Below are 19,469 nucleotides of genomic sequence, written 5' to 3' on the forward strand. Positions count from 1 at the left end.
TTCAAGGCAACTGTAGCTGAGTAAACCCTAAACGATCCTTTTATAAACAAAACAACATCTGAAGCATCCAAAAAGAGCTTCCTACTCAGCTGAGTAAACACAATGGTTTGTTTGTAGTTAGTATAAAGTGGGTTAAGTTACTTGAAGACTGACGGTTTAACATAGATGCTGAGAAACTAAACTATTCACTGTTCTCAATAAAGTCTTGTCCCTGTAAGAACTTTTGTCAATGTACTTATTTTATGTATTAAAGTAATCTAATACATTGGCAAGCCATCCAAGGTTATTAAAGCCAAATGCAGCAAAATCTAACAGCCTCCATGTAGTAGCCTTTTAACAATGTTGAACCAACCTTTATTAACAGATTGAGGGTTTTATGTTGTTGGTGAATGTTGTTGCAACACTCTTTCAGGACCATAGATTAGGCCTTCTGGGCAATCACTGCACAATTTTTACCCATCAACTGACCGTTGGGCATCTCATTCTTCATCCAGCAAGGATATGTGAGTATTGTTTTTATTTCTTAGATAAAGTGGGGGAAATGAATTTAAAAAATCACTATTTTTCTCAGAAAACATATTTCTAAAGGTGTCCTTGGCTTACGTTGAAATACCAAATTAATCCATATATGCGAAGAAAACAAAACTATTTGTTTTACAAATTATGTCATGTGTAATAAAATGAAATGACGCAGGAAAAAAGAATTGAACACATGAAGAAAGGGGTGTGTGGAAAGGCAGTAAAAGCCCAGATAGCAGCTGAAATCTCAGTATTTCTTCAGTAACCTTCTGCTTTGTCAATGTAAATGAAAATTAGCTGCTTCAGTCCAACATATACATTAGCAGGATGATGAAGATGAAACCACGGTGGACATTTCAGCAAGACACTGATCCAAAACACAGCCAAGGAAACTCAAGAAAATCAAGCTGTAGAATGTGTAAAACTCACACCTGATCAATACATGTGACTTAATTCTCCATATTTAAGGTGTCTTTATGCTGCCATCACCAAAAAAAAAAGAAGAAAAAAGAAAAAGTATTTTATATAAAGTAATAAATACATTTCAGTAGTTTAGTACTTTCTCCTTGTGTCATTTTATTTTCATTACACATGACTAAATTTTATTTTTTTTTTTATGATTGAACAGTTTTTAACAAAATCTGGTTGAATTCCATGTCAACAGCTCCTTAAGAAATATTATTCCCAGGAAAAAAACACAACATGTTCAATACTTATGTCCTTTTCTGTACAAGAGATGCACAATATTCAAACAAACCTAAAACATTTACTTTGGTTAATAAATGAAACAGAATTGATCATTCATGACAATATGAGGTCTTGGGTCAAAAGAGCTAGCATTTCTTTCAGTATTCTGACATTGTTTATGTTTTTAACAGTAGACCTGTCCTGTCGTGTCATATCCAACTAACCTTTTTTCATTCTTCTCCCAGTTTTACATCTGTCTGCTGCTCGTCTCTCTGACACTGGATTGTCTGGCAGGTGTTGACAATGCTTCTGCCTGCCTAAAGGATTCTGTGTTTGCCTCTGCCCTCTGGATTTGCTGATTTTTCAACTTTTATTTTTGGACTGTTCTCCCTACCAACCTTCTCACCTGGCCTTCAACTGTGCTTCCCTGTCTACTGTATCAATCCACAGGTATAGAGTCCGCCTCATTGGTTACCACTATTTAAGCTTCTGTTCTTTATGAAGTTTCTTAATTCTCATCACGTTTTGTTAATAATTTAAAACCCATATTTAATATAATATTAAATATTATAATATTATAATAATATAATAATATTAAAATCCATTTTATTTATGTTTTTGTGGCCTACGCAATAATGTTTGATTATATAAAGGATTTTAAATCCTTTCAAAGTTCTAGTTGATCATTTGGTATCAGAAGAGTCTTATATGAAAGGCAAAGGCCTCTAGATTACGCTTATTTTACCAAAATAAAATATGATCATGAGCTTGGAGGACTGCACCCATACATCTCTGCAATGACTCAAATAACTTATTAATAAAGTCTTCTGGAAAGCATTCTTGCAAGACTCATCAAGACTCTTTGAATTCATCTTCAATGCCGCCTCCTTTATCTTACCCCAGACATGCTCAATAATGTTCATTTCTGGTGACTGGGCTGGCCAATCCTGGAGCACCTTGACTTTCTTTGCTTTCAGTATGAGAAGGAGCGCTGTCCTACTGAAGAATTTGCCCCCTCCTGTGATTTGTAATGCAATAGCACAAATGTTTTGAATTGTCTAGGTTGTTGATGTTGGCATGCACTCTGCAGATCTATTGCGAACCCTATACTGAATGTAACCCCGAACCATGATTTCTTTTTCACCAAACTTAGTATTTGTGCTGATTGGGATGCATCACCACAACGTAAATGTGTTAAGAGTTTTTTTCTGGTTTTCATGTCTAGCTATAAAACAACCACTTTATTTCATGCAGTAAGTGCAATGATTAATGTACACTGTTAGACATTTTACTGTATTTTTGCAGTAACTTACTGATAGCAGCAGGGCCCTACTGCAATTTCATTTCACAGTAAAATAGTCTTACTGTAATTTTTTTAAGGTAAAATGCCCTTTACAACATTTTAATTTTACCGTATGACTATTTTTACTGTAGTTTTACTGTAATTTATTTACATTTTACACTACCAGTACAAAACCTTTCATTTTAGTATTCTTCTATTCCAAACAAGTGACTCGTTTATTCATTAACTGTCTCATTTTAGTCTTTAGCTACAGTAGCAGAACTTGATTACTTTGGTTACAGTAGAATACCGCAAATTCCTAATATGCAGTAAGTTACTGTACCAGTTTTAAAATGACCCACTAAGCAGTGCATATTGCAGTATTGAACTGTAAAGAATGTATGTGGTGTTTTACTGGGCTCTTTTGAAGTAAATAACTGTAAAATTGCTGCAAAGTCGAAAGTGCAAGTTGAAAGTGAGTTGGTTTCATGCAAGATCTCTTTCTACAAAGCACATGACATTATCTAGTTATGCAAAATAGATGTTCCTAACCAGCAGGCTGTGTTTTCTCACTTTTTTTTTGACCATTCTCTGTAAACAATAGAAATGGTTTACAGGAAATAAAAACTGCAGGAAATCACAGCTGTGTTGATATACTGTTGAGCTGTGTCTCTCAGATATGAGCGTGAGATTGCATTTATGCAACAGTTTGACTGCACAAGCTTTTGCGTTCTTCCATCATATATATATATATATATATATATATATATATATATATATATATATATATATATATATATATATATATATATATATATAATTTGATAGTTTAATAGTTAAAACAAATTTTCTTATAGTATATTCACTCATTTATAATATCTATCATCAATTATCATCTATTTCAGAGGTTGACACATTGGAATGAACCGCCAACTATTCTGGTATATGTTTCACATTGCGGATGCCCTTCCAGCTGCAACTTAGTTTATTCACCTATAGCACATGTCTTGACTGTGGGGGAAACTGGAGCACCCGGAGGAAACCCACGCCAACACAGGGAGAACATGCAAACTCCACACTGAAATGCCAACTGGCCCAGCAGGGACTCAAAGCAGCAACCTTCTTGCTGTGAGGCGTCAGTTCTAACCACTGAGCTGCCCTCTCGTAGTATATGTTTCTCATATTATTCTTGTGTGACGACATTGGCTGTTTCTTTTTAAAAGTTAAACTATAGTCTTTGTTTTGTTCCTTCTCAATTCAAAAGTCTCTTGGCACCATCCAAATGTAAAAAGTGTAACCTGCTCTGAAATCACTATTGTGCCGGTTTACAATTACAAAAAAGACATTATACATGATAATCATAGAGCAGGAGTGGCCAACCCTGTTCCTGGAGAGCCACCTTCCTGCAGATTTCAGTTGCAACCCACATCAAGCACACCTACCTGGAGTTATCACTTGGTGTTCAGGTCCTAATTAATTGGTTCAGGTGTGTTTGATAAGGGTAGCAACTGAAATCTGCTGGAAGGTGGCTCTCCAGGAAAAGGGTTGGCCACCCCTGTCATAGAGAATATGCTATGTTGAACAATAATTTGACGTGAACTGCAAGATTATGTTAAAGGGTACCTAGGTTACCCCTTTTTTCAGATTTAATATAAGTCTTTTGTGTCTCTAGAATGTGTATATAAAGTTTCAGATCAAAATACCCATCAGATTTTTCATTATACCTTTTACAAGATGCTGTTTTATACTGATTTCCAGCAGGGGGTGGTTTTGTCGTACTGCGACTTTAAGACGAGTCTTTCCCGCCCACTATTTCTACATGCCTCCTCCCTCAGCTGCGTCAGACAACAGACAGACTTAAAGGAAAAAGGTCTCACGTAGCGTTTGTGAGATACTACAGTAAGTACTAACCTTTACTAATCAGTATTGTGAAGTTGCATTGATGAGTCACACACAATATCGTTACAAAGTTGATGACACACACACACAGGCAGGCAGGCAGGGAGGCAGGCAGACAGACAGAGCGCGCTTAGCTTAGTTAAGGCTAACCTCAAGTACTGTGTGGATATCTGTTATGCTAATGTACAAAATAAACCTGATTTAACTTCCACAAACCGGGATTGAAGCGTCTTCTTTTATAATTGTTCTGACACGCAGCTGTGCTGATGAAGTAAAGCTGAAGTAAAACGCTGTAATTAATTACACACATACTCTGTTTTAAAACACTTTAAACATGTGAAACTTACTCTTAATCACATTTGATGATGATTGCTGATCCTCGCGAACAGAACAGACCTTTTATTCCCGGTTGCTTTGCGTATGTCTGCCTGGTCTTGTTGACATATACACGCGACTACCGGAACATGTTAATGCACGCAGCTGTCAATCAATTCGGTGGGCAGGGGGAATCACACACCTACGTAATGGTGCAACCGATTTGAAAACAGCTCCAATTGGCCGACCCTTTCTTTTGTAGTTAAATTGAAAAAGAAGGACTGGATGTGTTCATATCACCCCAGTATGACGGTCTATACACTATACCAACACACAGATCTGTCCAAACAGCTTGAAAAGTTTATTTTTTTACCATAGGTGCAGAGCTTTAAAAACAAAATGTAAAAAGGCTTACGCCATGTTCACATTCACACAGGAATCTTTCTAAAAAAAAAAAAATTTCCATTCATATGAAAACAAAAAGGCACTGTGATATATGTTAAAGGCATGCCCAACCAACAGACACTTTTATGCTGGGTTTCACAAGTTTATTGCATACAAGATAATGCCTAATGTGTGACGAGAGGCGGATTACTGTGACACGACACGGGGCAAGCAACAAGATTCGTTTGCCACAAACATACAGATTTTGCCCTATTCGCGTCTACGCATTTGGTGTGAACCTAGTCAGGTTAGCCAATCAGAAAGTAGAAATCATCCCACACGTTGACGTCATGAGGTGAAAAATTGTACATAGTACCCAAATTTTTTGGAAATTCGGTTTTAGTCACATGATGCTCCATTTTTGTGTTGAAAACAACAAAACTGCTCTTTTGAAAACCCATGAAAACCCGTGTGCACAGGGCCTAAGTTCCAAAGAAAATATATGCATGCATGCATACACAAATATATTCATATTCATACACATAATTTCCTGCGGGATCAATAAAGTTTTCTAAGTCTAATATATATATATATATATATATATATATATATATATATATATATATATATATATATATATATATATATATATATATATATATATATATATATATATATAGACTCACTGGCCACTTTATTAGGTAGGTTTATTAGGTAAATTTTTAATCAGCCAATAACATGGCAGTACCAATTGAGCATTGTGTCAACGCCACAGCCTACCTGAGCATTGTTGACCATGTCCATCTCTTTACTTTCTGGCAACTCTGGCAATCATGTCATGAAGCAAGAATCATCTTAGACTAGTTACTTGAATATGACAATGAGTTCACTGCACTCAAATGGCCTTCTCAGTCACCAGAACTCAATCCAATCGAGCTCCTTTGGGATGTAGTGGAACGGGAAATTCACATTATGGACAAATCTGCAACAACTGCGTGATGTTATCATGTCAATATGGGCCAAAATCTCAAAGAATAATTACAGTACCTTGTTATGCCATGAACGATTAAGGCATTTCTGAAGGCCGAAGGGGGTCCAACCTGGTACTAATAAAGTGTGCCTAGTAAAGTGGCCAATGAGCGTATGTACTGTATATAGGTCAATTTCTCACGCTCACTCAGACTATTATACCATTACTACTGATATTGCAAAATTTGTCTATAGAAATCATTGTAATATTTGGAAATTTTTGCTCCATGAAGATTTGTTATATTTGTATAAGTAGAATCAGTGCTAGAAATCATGATGCTTTTACTTTGATTATAAAAAAACAACAACCTTTCACATTTTAATGGCTTTACTGTCATGTTTGTTAATATTAATGCAGAATTGTTGAAATAGCATAAATTGTTAAGTGTGTGTGTGTGTGTGTGTAACTAAAACAGTAAACAGTAATGTGTAAATCTTTTCTCCCCAGTATATCCTCTTATAGTACAGTGACCTTTTAACACATGTTTCAAAAAAATCTGAAGCAACATAGCATGTCTTCCATACCCCATTGCATCAGTGTATTTACAGTTTACTGCTGACTGGTTTCCTCAGCGCTGTGAGAGTCGCAGCAGCTCATTGACTTGAGCTTGTGGGTTTGTGATGCTTATTGATACTTACAGCTGGATCCCCTACTAGGAAGATACTAGCTTCTGAAAGCAACTTCCTAATGGCACAGTTTTGCACTGTTGAAACTCAGCGAGCTGTGCCCAAGCTGGTAGTGGATGAATAGTGTATGATAAATCTATTTTGTAGCCGCCAAAACCCTAGACGCATGAATGAAAACATGAATCAGAGCCTGGATTTGCAAAATGATTCATGCACGCGTGGCGACTCTCAGAGATGTGCTCCAACAGGCAACAGGCTGTATTTTCATGTTTACTCGGTTACGCCTAGTGGTTAGCAGATACGCTCAACACACTTACTGTGATTTCGCTAAGTGGGACGTGTTCCTGGATCAACAAATCGATGCAAATTTGCTAATCGTGGGTTAGGCCTCTTAGAGTCATTTTCAGGCTTGTTCTGCTTTTCCGGCTTTAATGTCAGCAGCAGATCCTGCATTGTTTAAATGCAGCTGGTTTAATAGTTCTCAATGCACTTGTTCCACAAAATGCTCCAACATGTGCTGCTGTATTGTCATCTGTGTGACCAAAGCTCCCATCTTATAGAGTCTAGCTGCAGGAGTAAAAACACCATTCGTTCTCTCCAAGTTTATCTTTATTTTTATAGCGCTTTTACAATGTACATTGTGTCAAAGCAGCTTAAGTCAGAAGTTTTAGTAAACTGAAACTGTGTTAGTCCAGTTTTCAGAGTTAAAGTTCAGTTCAGTGTGGTTTAATTTTGCTGACAGTCCAAACACTGAACAGGAAATCCATCTGTAGTGTGAAGTCCCACTACATTCAAGATTTTAGCTGGCTGAGGTGGCCAAATATGGATCTGATTTCGGTTAGAAAATCAAAAATGGAGAACAGATTCTTGGTGATGAGCATTTATTTTCTTTCTTGAATATGCAGGTGAGGTGTGCATCAGAGATATTACCTAGAATGTGGTCTACAAAAGGAAATAAAGAGAAATATTCACAAAAATATTTTGTAACAATTACTAAACTTAGGTTCCTAGGTTTCTGACACCATCGATGCGCAGCTCCACAAGTCCACTAAGCAATTCAGTGGCGAGGAACAAACTTCACTATTTGACAAAAGTGAAGGAAAAAACCTAGAGAAAAATCAGGTTCAGATTGACACGACCATTTTTCCTTGTGCAGAGCTGCAGTCTAGGCGCCGGAGACTGGAGAACGCTGGAAGTCCATCGTGGAGAAGCTGCAGGTGTGAGCAGGTCACCGGCGTGTGTACAGGCTGGCCTACAGGATAATTGATGAAGATTTAAAGGTAGACCTGTTGATTGTTAAGTGATTGTTTACTTTTCTCAGTGGTGTTGTTTAAAGTGGCCGGGAAGAGCAAAACAACATTACAAAGTGTGAAACACTTTTACAATGCTCAAGACAATAGTACATTTTGGAAAACAATTTTACCTATGATAAGACACAATAACATAGGGAAAACTATTTTACCAAAGATGAAACAAATTTACATTTTAGAAAAAAATTAACAAGACGCAAAACACTTTTACCTGTCCCGAAACAAATTTACAATGACAGAGTAGGTGCGGTTGACTTAAACCATGGCTGCAGCCGGTGATCAGCGAGATTAGCCGAGCACAGACGGGGCGGAGTTGAAAACGGAGCCGTCAAACCGGGCTGCCGGGCTTAAAGTTGCGGCATCATGATGACGGATCACATGGCGTCATCATCATTTTTTTAATTATTTATTTATGACAACATTCAAGAGTTCGCCCTTAGCTGATGATTGATTATAAAGCTTGTTTGGCATGCTGTCCCGGGAGAGAGCCCTGAACTCGTGAGATCCTCGAGCCCGGGGCTCCCCCCGATGCAGGGCGAGAGGGAAGTCCGAGTTCAGGTATCGAGTTCTCCCCTGCTTGATAATGTTGGAAGTAGAATAAAATTCTATAAAGTGTCTATGCTGTCAATTTAGATTTGTCAATTTACTTATGTTACATGTTTTTGGTCTGTGGGAGGAAACCGGAGAGCCCGGTGAAAACCCACGCAAACACGAGGAGAACATGCAAACTCTGCACAGAAACGCAGACCAGGCCAGGTAGAGTCCGAGCCGGTGGCAATCTTGCTGTGCGACCGTGGTGCTAACCACTAGGCCTCTGTGCTGCCCTGACAAGGAAATGGGAGGAGTAGGGGTGGAAGGGGGGATTCTTTAAGACGAAGATGGTTGAGGTAAGATACTCTGGTTATTTATAGTGGTTAAGGAGTCGTCTGATTGGTGAATCAGCATTAGCTAATGTGGACCAGGTGCTATCAATCATAAGCGCGTGCTCCTCTCGAAATTAGTTTATAAATAAACTTCACTTCAAGAGTTCGGCCTTAGCTGATGATTGATTATAAAGCTTGTTTGGCATGCTGTCCCGGGAGAGAGCCCTGAACTTGTCAGATCCTCGAGCCCGTGGCTCCCCCCGTTGCAGGGCGAGAGGGAAGTCCGAGTTCAGGTAGGTCTCGATTACTCCCCTAAACGCCTATCGCTCAGGATAGCCCCAATTTATAAATCATAATTTAACATTTACAAATAAATTATTAACATCCAAATTCATGTTTGTTAATGCACTGCAAGTTAGCATTAACAAACATAAATAGATACTGTTATAAATGTATTGTTCATTGTTTGTTTATATTAGACAAAGCATTGATTAGCATTAACGTATACAACCTTGTTGTAAAGTGTTATCACAACATTGTGATATACTGAAACGATTATTTTAAAGGTATTTTTAGAGTGCAGTCAAATCCTTCTCTGTAAGGCCAAAAAAAAAAAAAAAAGTGGATTTAGGCCTATCTTTTTCCTTCAATTCAACTTATTCTTATGTGTATACAGTTGAAGTCAGAATTATAAGCCCCCTGTTATTTTTCCCCCAATTTCTGTTTAACAGAGAAAAGATTTTTTTAAAACACATTTCTAAACATAATAGTTTTAATAACTCATTTCTAATAACTGATTTATTTTTTCTTTAATAATATTTTACGCTATACTTTTTTAAGGCACTTCTATACAGCTTAAAGTGACATTTAAACGCTAAACTAAGGTAATTAGGTAAACTATGCAGGTTAGAGTAATTAAGCAGGTTAGGGTAATCAGGCAAGTTATTATATAATGATGGTTTGTTCTGTAAACTACTGAAAAAAAGCTAGGGGGTAATATTTTTGACTTCAACTGTATGTCATTAAGTATTCTATTTTTTTTTTATTTTTTTTTTGCTCTCTGTTAACCTGAATAGTAGATTTGCCAAGTACATGCCAGTGACTATTTACTCCCATTCAGGAAATTAGCTTTGAGTTAAGCTTAGTGTATTCAGGCATGTAGATGTGGTCAAAACCTGCTGAAAATAAAACTGAGCATCAGAATGGAGAAGAAAGGTCATTTACATGGCTTTGGACGTGGCATGGTTGTTGATGCCAGAAAGGCAGATCCGAGTATTGCAGAAACTGCTGATCTGCAGGGATTTCTCAAACAAACATCTCTTGGGTTTACAGTGAATTCTCTGAAAAGGAGAAAATGCCCTGGAGAACGAAGAATGACCAGACTGGTTTAAGTGTTGCCAAATCCATTGAAACTTTTAAGACTTTGTGCCAGAAGTTTGAACTTTTCCTTCCACACTGTAAGAAATATCACTAAGTTTTTTTTGTATTTTTATTGTTATTTTTTTCCATTTATTTATGCTTTTGAATTGCATTTTCAGTCGTTTATCCTTCTAACTACAACTTTTGGTTAAAAAGTTTGAAATGGTGACTTTAATAACATTTTTAGGTCAGTTTTTTTTATGCTGCAATTATGCTTTGTTATTTTACCAACTTAATTGTACACTCACTGGCCACTTTATTAGGTACACCTTACTAGTACTGAGTTGATCCCCTCTTTCCTTAAGAACTTGCCATAAAGAATTCATGCTTTATGACATGGCCCGTTATCCTGCTGGAAGTTGCCATCAGAAGATTGGTACACTATGGTCATAAAGAGACATACATGGTCAGCAACAATACTCAGATAAGCTGTGGTCTTGATACAATGCTCAATTGGTAGTATTGGGCCCTAAGTGTGACATGAAAATATCTCTTACACCATTACACCACCAGCAGCAGCCTGAACCATTGATACAAGGCAGGATGGATTCATGCTTTCATGATGTTGACGCCAAGTTTTGACCCTACCAATGTTACAGCAGAAATTGAGACTCATCAGACCAGTCATAGTTTCTCCAATTTTCTATTCTCTAATTTTGGTAAGCCTGTGTGAATTGTAGCCTTAGATTCCTGTTCTTAACTGACAGGAGTGACACCCTGTGTGGTCTTCTGCTGCTGTGGGCCATCCGCCTTAATGTTGGACGTGTTGTGCGTTCAAAAATGCTCTTCTGCATACCTCGGTTGTAACGAGTGATTATTTGAGTTACTGTTGTCTTTCTATCAGCTAGAACCAGTCTGGCCATTCTCCTCTGACCTGGCATCAACAGGGCATTTGCACCCACAGAACTGCGACTCACTGGATATTTTCTCTTTTTTGACCATTCTCTGTAAACCCTAGAGATGATTGTGCGTGAAAATCCCAGTACATGAGCAGTTTCTGAAATACTCAGACCAGCCTGTCTGACACCAACAACCATGCCACGTTCAAAGTCACTTCAATCACTTTTCTTCCTAATTCTGATGTTCGGTTTGAACTGCAGCAGATCATCTTGACCATGTCTGCCATGTTATTGACTGATTAGAAATTTGCATTTAAGTGAAGTTGAACCGGTGTCTCTAATAAAGTGGCATATGAGTGCAACCATGTTATAAATTCATACAGTATGTTTTAAAGACCTAAATGACTTGAATTTCTAACATAAAAAGTCAACGGAGCAGAAATCAAGGTCTCATAATGCAATTCATGCACTTATTAGTTGACTTTACTTAAAACAAGTCAGTAAACCTGTTGCAATTAACTGACTTTAGTCAAAAATGATTTTTTAAAATGATTTTAAATGTCTTAAAATCTTTAAGCAAATGAACTATGTGCATAATTATAAATATTAAGTTAAATCAACAGTTCTAAGTTACTCTGGGCTTACTCACTTATTTAAGTAAAGCCAATTTGTCACTATTAAAGCAAAACTTTTTACAGTTTATCCATACGTAAAATGGCAACACTTGTAAATCACAAAATATAAAAACGGTTAATCAACAGATATTTGTTTAGAGTGCAGTCAAATTCTTCAACGTACCGTCTATTAAGGCCAAAAAATGGGAAAGCAGCTGACAGTGATCTAACAAACCATGAACTGAACTCTCCCACACAGTGTTCCCTTTGTGTTTTCTGCTCCATGTAATTTCCAGCTGCTTTAAGTGGCCAATCGGTATCCAGCATCCGCCAAACAATAAACTGCAGGCAAACATGATTGTTTAAAATCTGCCATGTAGCCCCCGTCAACATCATTTAGAAGTCGATAGCAGCTCTTTATGATTTTGTGCGCGGTCACAGTCATGTGACCAGACTTCAGCTTCTCTCTTCATGTTACAGTACGTGGTTATCGTCAGAATCTGCACGTTGCCTAGCAACCCCACACTATTCATTTTGTGAGCCGGGTTTCGCCCTGTCAGTGGAGGATAATGGTGAGATTTGATCATAGGCTCCGTTTTCATTTCTCTGCAACTTATGCACTCAGATATAGGCTTTTTTTCTTATGAAAAGATTGTTAAGCTTGGAATAATGGAAAGGAAAAATAAAACGTTGGGGAAGAAAAAAAAGTGAAGCAAGTAGAAACATCACACAGCAGTCGCTAATCAGTCCTCGCTGTCATTTCAGGGAAGTGTTCGGCTCTGTTGCAAACCGAGGGCGTCTCGCGGTACGATCACTCACAAGCCCAATGTGAATGGGAAGAACTTTCCTGAACAAAAGAAACACGAGCCCAGAGAGCAGACAAAGGCTGTCTCGATTCTCCGAGACTATTGCGAAAGCAGAGTCTGCGCAGGTTACATTTCTCAAAAGTGGAAGACACAGTTTGTGCTTCTGCTGGATGAGGCCGTGTTCCCCAGAGAGAGACACACAAATGAGGAGGATGCAAGTTAAATGAGAGCGAGAGAGAGAGAGAAAAAAGCTGCAGATTGCGAGAAGTGGGGTCGTTAAATACACTGTAAAAATCATGGGAATTTGAATCATTTAAGACTGTAAAAGTGCTTGCCTAAAAACTTGTTAATTGGTTTAAATTGGTTCTATTGGTGCATACAGTGGAAATGTGTAAATCTAAGAGGATATGTACTTTTAAAGGAGACCTATTATACAATATGTAAAATAAGCCTAGAGTGTGTATGTGAAGATTAAGCTCAAAATACAGCACAAATAAAGTTTTATAAGTAACACAGGTTTTGATCCTAATTGTGCCATTTTGGTGATTGTCACTTTAAATTCAAATGAAATTGTGCTCTTTTTAAAAGAGGGCGGAGCTACAAATGTCTATGTGCCTGCATAGTGGCAAATTCAAAAACAATACTAATGTCTCATGCTGATAAGGGAGAGGGTTTTGGGGGTTTGAAAGACCCTCACCACACTGACAAAGGTCCAGAATTTGTCCCAAACATGAACTCATTTGTCTTATAGCCAATTGAATATGGGGATGTTTAGGAGGCCATGATGGACAGAGGCCAGTGGGCAAATTTGGCCAGGATGCCGGGGTTAAACCCCTACTCTTTTCGAAGGACATCCTGGGATTTTTAACGACCACAGAGAGTCGGGACCTCGGTTTAACGTCTCATCCGAAAGACGGAATTTTGAATGCTATGGCATCATAAATAGTGAAAATAACCCATAGAAAAAAAGGCTTTAAGACCAAGCAGAGTCCTCTATTGGCCATAGCTTCGGTGTGATGACTAAATCAGTTTTGACCAATGCAAACAATTATTGTTCATTGGTCCAACATCTAGCTGTCTAAAAAAACATGCAGTCTGACGTAAATAAAGTAATTTTTCGCTACTTATTTGCCATTAGCTTATTACTTATTAATGCACTTTTTAAATCAAGAAATTATTTCAGAAGTAACTTTTATTGTAAATCATTTTTCTTAAAATAAAAAATGACAAATAAAAAGGGGCGAAGCAACAAAAGTGGCCCATATTAAATTAATTTGGACACAAATTTTTCTGTTGTTATCCATTAATGGTTAAATGTACTTTTTTACAAGCAACGCTGAAAAAAAATCTAAAGCTCTAGATTATTATTATTATTATTATTATTATTATTATTATTATTATTATTATTATTATTGTTATTATTATTATGTTGGCTTTTTTTTCTATCATTTAAATGGCCAAATTGTGACTGAGGAAAGATAAAGGTGCTGGCCAGTTTGTTATTTGCATAATAAATGACAATCGGCCACAGACTTTAGCAGATTTAAAAGTAATGTTGATTGATAAATTATGTAATAAATTAGTATTTTAAAATTAAGCATTTTTTTCTATATTTCTTTGTTGTAAATCTTTAGGTAAAAGAGTGTTTAACAGCTAATTCAGTCAAAAATTGTGCTTATAATGTCACTAAAATGCAGTATTTAAACCTCATTATTAAACAGATAATAAGGGGTTTAACTGGACAAGTTCCACTTTTTGTGAAAAAAGGACCAATCCTTTCCACAGGCTCTCTACAGGCCTGCACTAAAGGGCTTTTCCCCCTCTGATGACACACACAAAAGAGAGAATGTCAATAAAAGTGTTTCTGCAGAGCGTTTTTATTAAGTGTGATTATAAAAAACAGAATCAATAGCTTTTAATAATTAGTAGCTGGTTGTATTCACAAACACACAACTTTGATTAAACCCTTTATGAAAGTGGGTCAAAAGAGACCCGAATGGGTAAAACAATGGTTTATGCAAATTTAGATGCAATACATAACTTAACATAACTTACATGGGTAAAGTTACCAGTTCATGTTATAGTCTAGTTCTCCAAAGCTCTATTGAGTGAGATAAACAGCTTAATACTGGACTGGTGTGTTTGACATTGAGTTTGATGTGTGTGGTTTGGGCTTCGGCTTGTGTGCACAAGACTTGGAGAACCGCGAGCATCTGAGGTTCTGATGGTGTGTGTACTATTCATCATTCACAGAGAGCGGCACGATAGCGATCTCTTATCGGGTTTGCTCTAACACAGCCAAAGCTTTACCTAAAACAGTATCTCAAAGGCAGCCGTCGGAAAGCTGCAATGTATCGCATGTTCCCAGGAGCGCTTGTTCGAGAGCGGCGACTTCTGACATTCACCATAAGTGCATCTCAGTGTCAAGGTTGCAGGCTAACAGCTTGTAGCAACTTTAAGCTATGTTTTAAATATGAGGAAATCTAGTCTGAGTGCATGAAAATTGCTCTGAGACCAGACTCTGTGTCACACTTTTATCTGTCCTCAGAACTGATGTGCGTAAGAAATGAAAATAGTTATTTTTTTCACCAGAAAATTGCTTTCTTTGTGCTTTTGAGAAGTTCAAACATTGGTTTTGTGTAGTTCCAAAGTGAATGTAAAAATGTCTGAAACTTTAGCATTGTTTTGTTATTTTGACAATTTTTTATTTTGTGCTTAAAGCAATGATTCTTAACCACATTCATGAATTCACTAATTCAGGAAACCCTGGCTTATTCTGATTACGTACCCCTATATACATTTCTGAAGAGAGGCAAATACGCCCCAGGAGGTACGTGTTTTTTTTCTCTTATCTTCTTATGATCTGATCAGCTCATAAAACACTTAGCAGACTGTTGTTTTTTCTGCCTAATTAATTGACAATGCTGTCAGCTGTGATGCTCTGAAAGTAAGAGGTTTCTTTTTCGGACAGACCGGCCCATGTGACATAATTCAGCCCATTGGTTCTTTATTGGCATTGGGCTGACCCAACTGTTGCACAGTTCAAAATATTTCAATCTATACGATTTAGTTACATATCTGTCTAAATAAATATATATATTTTTTTTACTTTTCATCTGCACCAAGACCCGTGGCAACTTCCTCCTATGTTGTTTCCTTAACCTGCTAGTCTTTATTTTACAAATGATATAGAGCATAAAGAACTGTATGAGTCTCAAGCTCTATGAAGAGTGTCATTCATGTATTTTAAGATGCACTCGGTCAGAGGACAATCGCATGAGATATCATGACATTGTGTTTTTGATCGTCATCATGATGGAGGCTTATAGTGACAATAATATTTATACAATATGGTTATAATGATAATTATACATGACCAAACTAGTGTTCAACTTAAGCAAAACTAATACTATTTTTTTTACATTTAGTTTTGTTGTTCAGGCTCAAACAAATATTTGTTGCATTTTTTAATCCTTTAAGTTCATATGATGGCTTATGTACAGTCTTTAAGCTGTTTGATGTTTCATTGTTGAGTTAAACATTTTGTAAGGGTCTCTGACACATTGCCTTTATTATTTATCTTTATTTTGGTAATCAACATTACCTGTGTGCGTCAGCAGGCAGTTTTTGCTATGTTCATTATTTAATATAGGCTCTCTCAAATCACACAGGCACACACAAGATGGACTTCCAGGGTGGGTTAAAATTTTATTATAATAATAAATGTATTTTTAAAGATTTTAATTTGTCAACTCTCATTATTTCCTATATATGACTTACAGTACGTGCTTTTATAGAATGGGAGTTGGTAAACATATTCAAGGGCGTGCACAGATAGGTAGCATTTTGATTGAATGTGGTGGGCCGCTCTATCTCAAAATGCCAGGGCTGATTTTTTTTGTCCCAGTCCAGCCCTAGCACGTATCAGCGATTCTGGCATGTGAAGCGGGTGCTATCCAGGGGATGAGGTTTACTCACTAGTTGGCCGTTGTTGTTTTTTTTTTTTTTGGTCATCACTTTTTATATTAATATTTGCTGTTTATCTTACAGTCTAGTTTTTAAAAGCTTTAGCAAAGCCAGCAATGGGATACTCAGATTTATACTGGACTCGAATGTACAATGCACTCAGTCAGAAGACAAGCGTATGAAATATCATGACATTGTGTTTTTGATTCCTAGCATGATGTAGGCTTATAGTTACAATAATATTTATACAATAAGGTTATAATGATATTTATACATGACTAAACTAGTGTGCAACTAAAGCAAAACTAATACTATTTTTTTACATTTAGTTTTGTAGTTTGGGCTCAAACAAATACTTGTTGTTTGAGGGCTGGATGGAGGGTTGGATATGTGTGATCTTGTGGTTTGGTTTGTAGAACCACAAGTTCTGGTGTGTGTAGTTTTCATCCTTCATGGAGAGCAGTGCGATAGCAGTCTCTTATCGGGTTAGCAAAGCTTTACCTAAAACAGTATCTCAAAGGCAACCGTTGGAACGCTGCAATGTATCACAAGTTTTCAGTTGTTGGAGAGTGCTGACTTTTTGCCTTCATCATAAGTGCATCTCGGTGTCGAGGTCGCAGGCTAACAGCTTAGCAACCTTAACCTATGTTTTAAATATGAGGAAATCTAGTCTGAGTGCATGAAAATTGCTCTGAGGTTGGACTCGGTGTCGCACTTTTATTTGTCCTCAGAACTGATGCACGTCCGAGACGAAATCAATTTGTATTCAAATTTTATTCTGTCCTCTCCGGCCGCACACAGAATGCTCGATTTCCCAGTAGGCGCACATTTTTTTCCTTCTTCCTTCTTTCGTTTTTTTTTTTTTTTTTAAAGAGTCTTCTGGCTCTCTGGGAAAACATCCCAATGAAAAATGGATGTTTTGCTCTGTGCTACCTGCGTGTGGAGTTGGCCGTGAGCCGAGGAACAGTCCTGCCGCTGTCAGAGTGAAGCTGCATTAGCGAAAACGACAGAGACAGCCGAGCTCCAGCGCCTGACAATCTGACAATTCAACACGAGCTCTGCGCTGCATCTTTTATACGCTCTGCTCTCTAGACCGGCCTGGAGTTTTTTTGGGGAGGGCAGTGGTGTGGATGCTCTGACGAGACGGGGCCCTGATACTGCGGTTTCAGCATTAATCTGTTCCCTGAAAAGATGGATGCTTGTGAATTCCCCTGGTACGTCGAGGTGTCGCGCAGGGGAGCGTTCACTGCAAACAACAACAAGGCAAACGCGTGAGATTACTGGACTGCATTATGCAAGAGCCGTGTCTGTTTGTGTGCTGTGAATTACTTCAAACATGAAACATCTGTCCCAGGGCTTCGGAAAGCAGTCAAAGTTAATAAAACACATCATCAAAACCCACATTAGCCTGTGTTTTTACATCTTAAATATGGTGTTGATTCGGTGGTGTTTGTTCAGGAGTGTAGGATTGTCGCATGAATTTAATTACCACTGTTGATTACCATTAGGAATTCATTAAGCAATTTTATCGCTCTTTATGACACATTTTAATGACAGTTAAGTTTCACCATTGGTGTAATGTTGAAGCTTAGCTGTCATTAAAATATGGCATAATGTTATGCTATGGTTTTATGTTTTTGTTTATGTGTTTTTGATAATTATCACTTCACTTATCTGGCTGTCATTTTTTGAGATGCTTTTTTTTCATTAAGGTAAAATACAGCAATAAGGTTATTCTTTAAAATGAGTCTAAATGGAAGAAATCAAGGGTTGGTGACAGCAGTGAAGAACAAACTTCACCAATTGACGAAAGTGAAGGATTAAAAACCTTAAGAGAAACCATGCTCAGGTGGTCAAGACCATATCTCCTCTGACCAAACGTCCTGTACAGAGCTTCAGTCTAGGCGCTGGAGACTGGAGAATGCTGGACGTCCATCCTGGAGATGCTGCAGGTGTGAGTAGGTCACCGACGGGTCATGCTCTCTGCTCCTCCATGACCACCACATCATCTGCTCAGGATACAGCCTGGTCCAGGATCATTGAGGCCTCTAGAAGTGCTCTATGGTTGGCATCATCTCTTCACAGGTCTTGGATCAATGGTGCTGCACAATCTCTAGAGGCCGATGAGTATTAAAGGTGGAAATAGAGAATAGAGATGCAAAAATGAAGTGCTATAAATGAAAATAGCAGTTAAATAAACAAACATAGAATCAAACGTGTAAAGCATATGAGAGTTTGTAGCAAAATGTCTGGTGCATAAGACAGGAGTGAGGCCTACAGGTGGTTGTCAAGCCCACTCACCTGCATGGAGCATACTCATGCATCATACCAGTATGTGATGTATTGTGTGCAGTGTTGGGCAGTAGCATCGCTACAAGTAGTATTGGCTTCAGAGGTATTGGCTTCACGGTTTTGGGTTATAAATAAATAGATTCCAAAGGTTCATGAAAAATACTTTATTAGTTGAGTGATTTTGTTACATTCTTGACGCACTAGAGTAGGGTCCAAACAAAATGCTTATGTTAAGGAATTGTGAAAACTGTGACAGTGTAATGTATTGTAATGTACTAATATTATTATCATTATCATTATTATTAATATTATATAGCTTTAATGTCACAAATCTACACCCCTAGCAGCACACAACAGTGAGCATGTAGTGATTATTCGGGTGAATCCTGCTCTGCATCCTGATGTGTAGGTGAAGCGAGGACAGTATATGTGCTTTTCTCTGCAGATCAGTACACGCATCAACTCCTTCCATGAGCAGCACTAAACAATTTTAAGGCTGTCTGTGCGTGTTAGAGACTGAGACCAAACCGTTTACTTTGGGGCATCCGCAGAGACCGGTCTGTGCAAGAGAGTGTATGTGCGCGTGTGTGTGCATGTTTGAGAGAGAGAGAGAGAAAA

General features: G+C 37.7%; 1 long non-coding RNA gene across 4 annotated transcripts in view; it reads left to right on the forward strand.

Moving 5' to 3' along the window:
- Window positions 1-19,469, forward strand: part of LOC101886923 (uncharacterized) — a 76,717-nt gene that overhangs the window by 33,980 nt on the left and 23,268 nt on the right. For 3 of the 4 annotated variants that reach the window (XR_012384108.1, XR_222547.6, XR_012384107.1), the window contains exons 1-2: window positions 4,331-4,387; window positions 7,899-8,022. This is a non-coding gene — a long non-coding RNA (uncharacterized lncRNA). Of the gene's footprint in view, window positions 1-4,246; window positions 4,388-7,898; window positions 8,023-15,353; window positions 15,424-19,469 lie in introns of those variants that run through there. The other variant, XR_012384109.1, reaches the window with a different exon arrangement.

This window comes from Danio rerio, chromosome 8, assembly GCF_049306965.1.
Source record: "Danio rerio strain Tuebingen ecotype United States chromosome 8, GRCz12tu, whole genome shotgun sequence".
Taxonomy (NCBI): domain Eukaryota; kingdom Metazoa; phylum Chordata; class Actinopteri; order Cypriniformes; family Danionidae; genus Danio; species Danio rerio.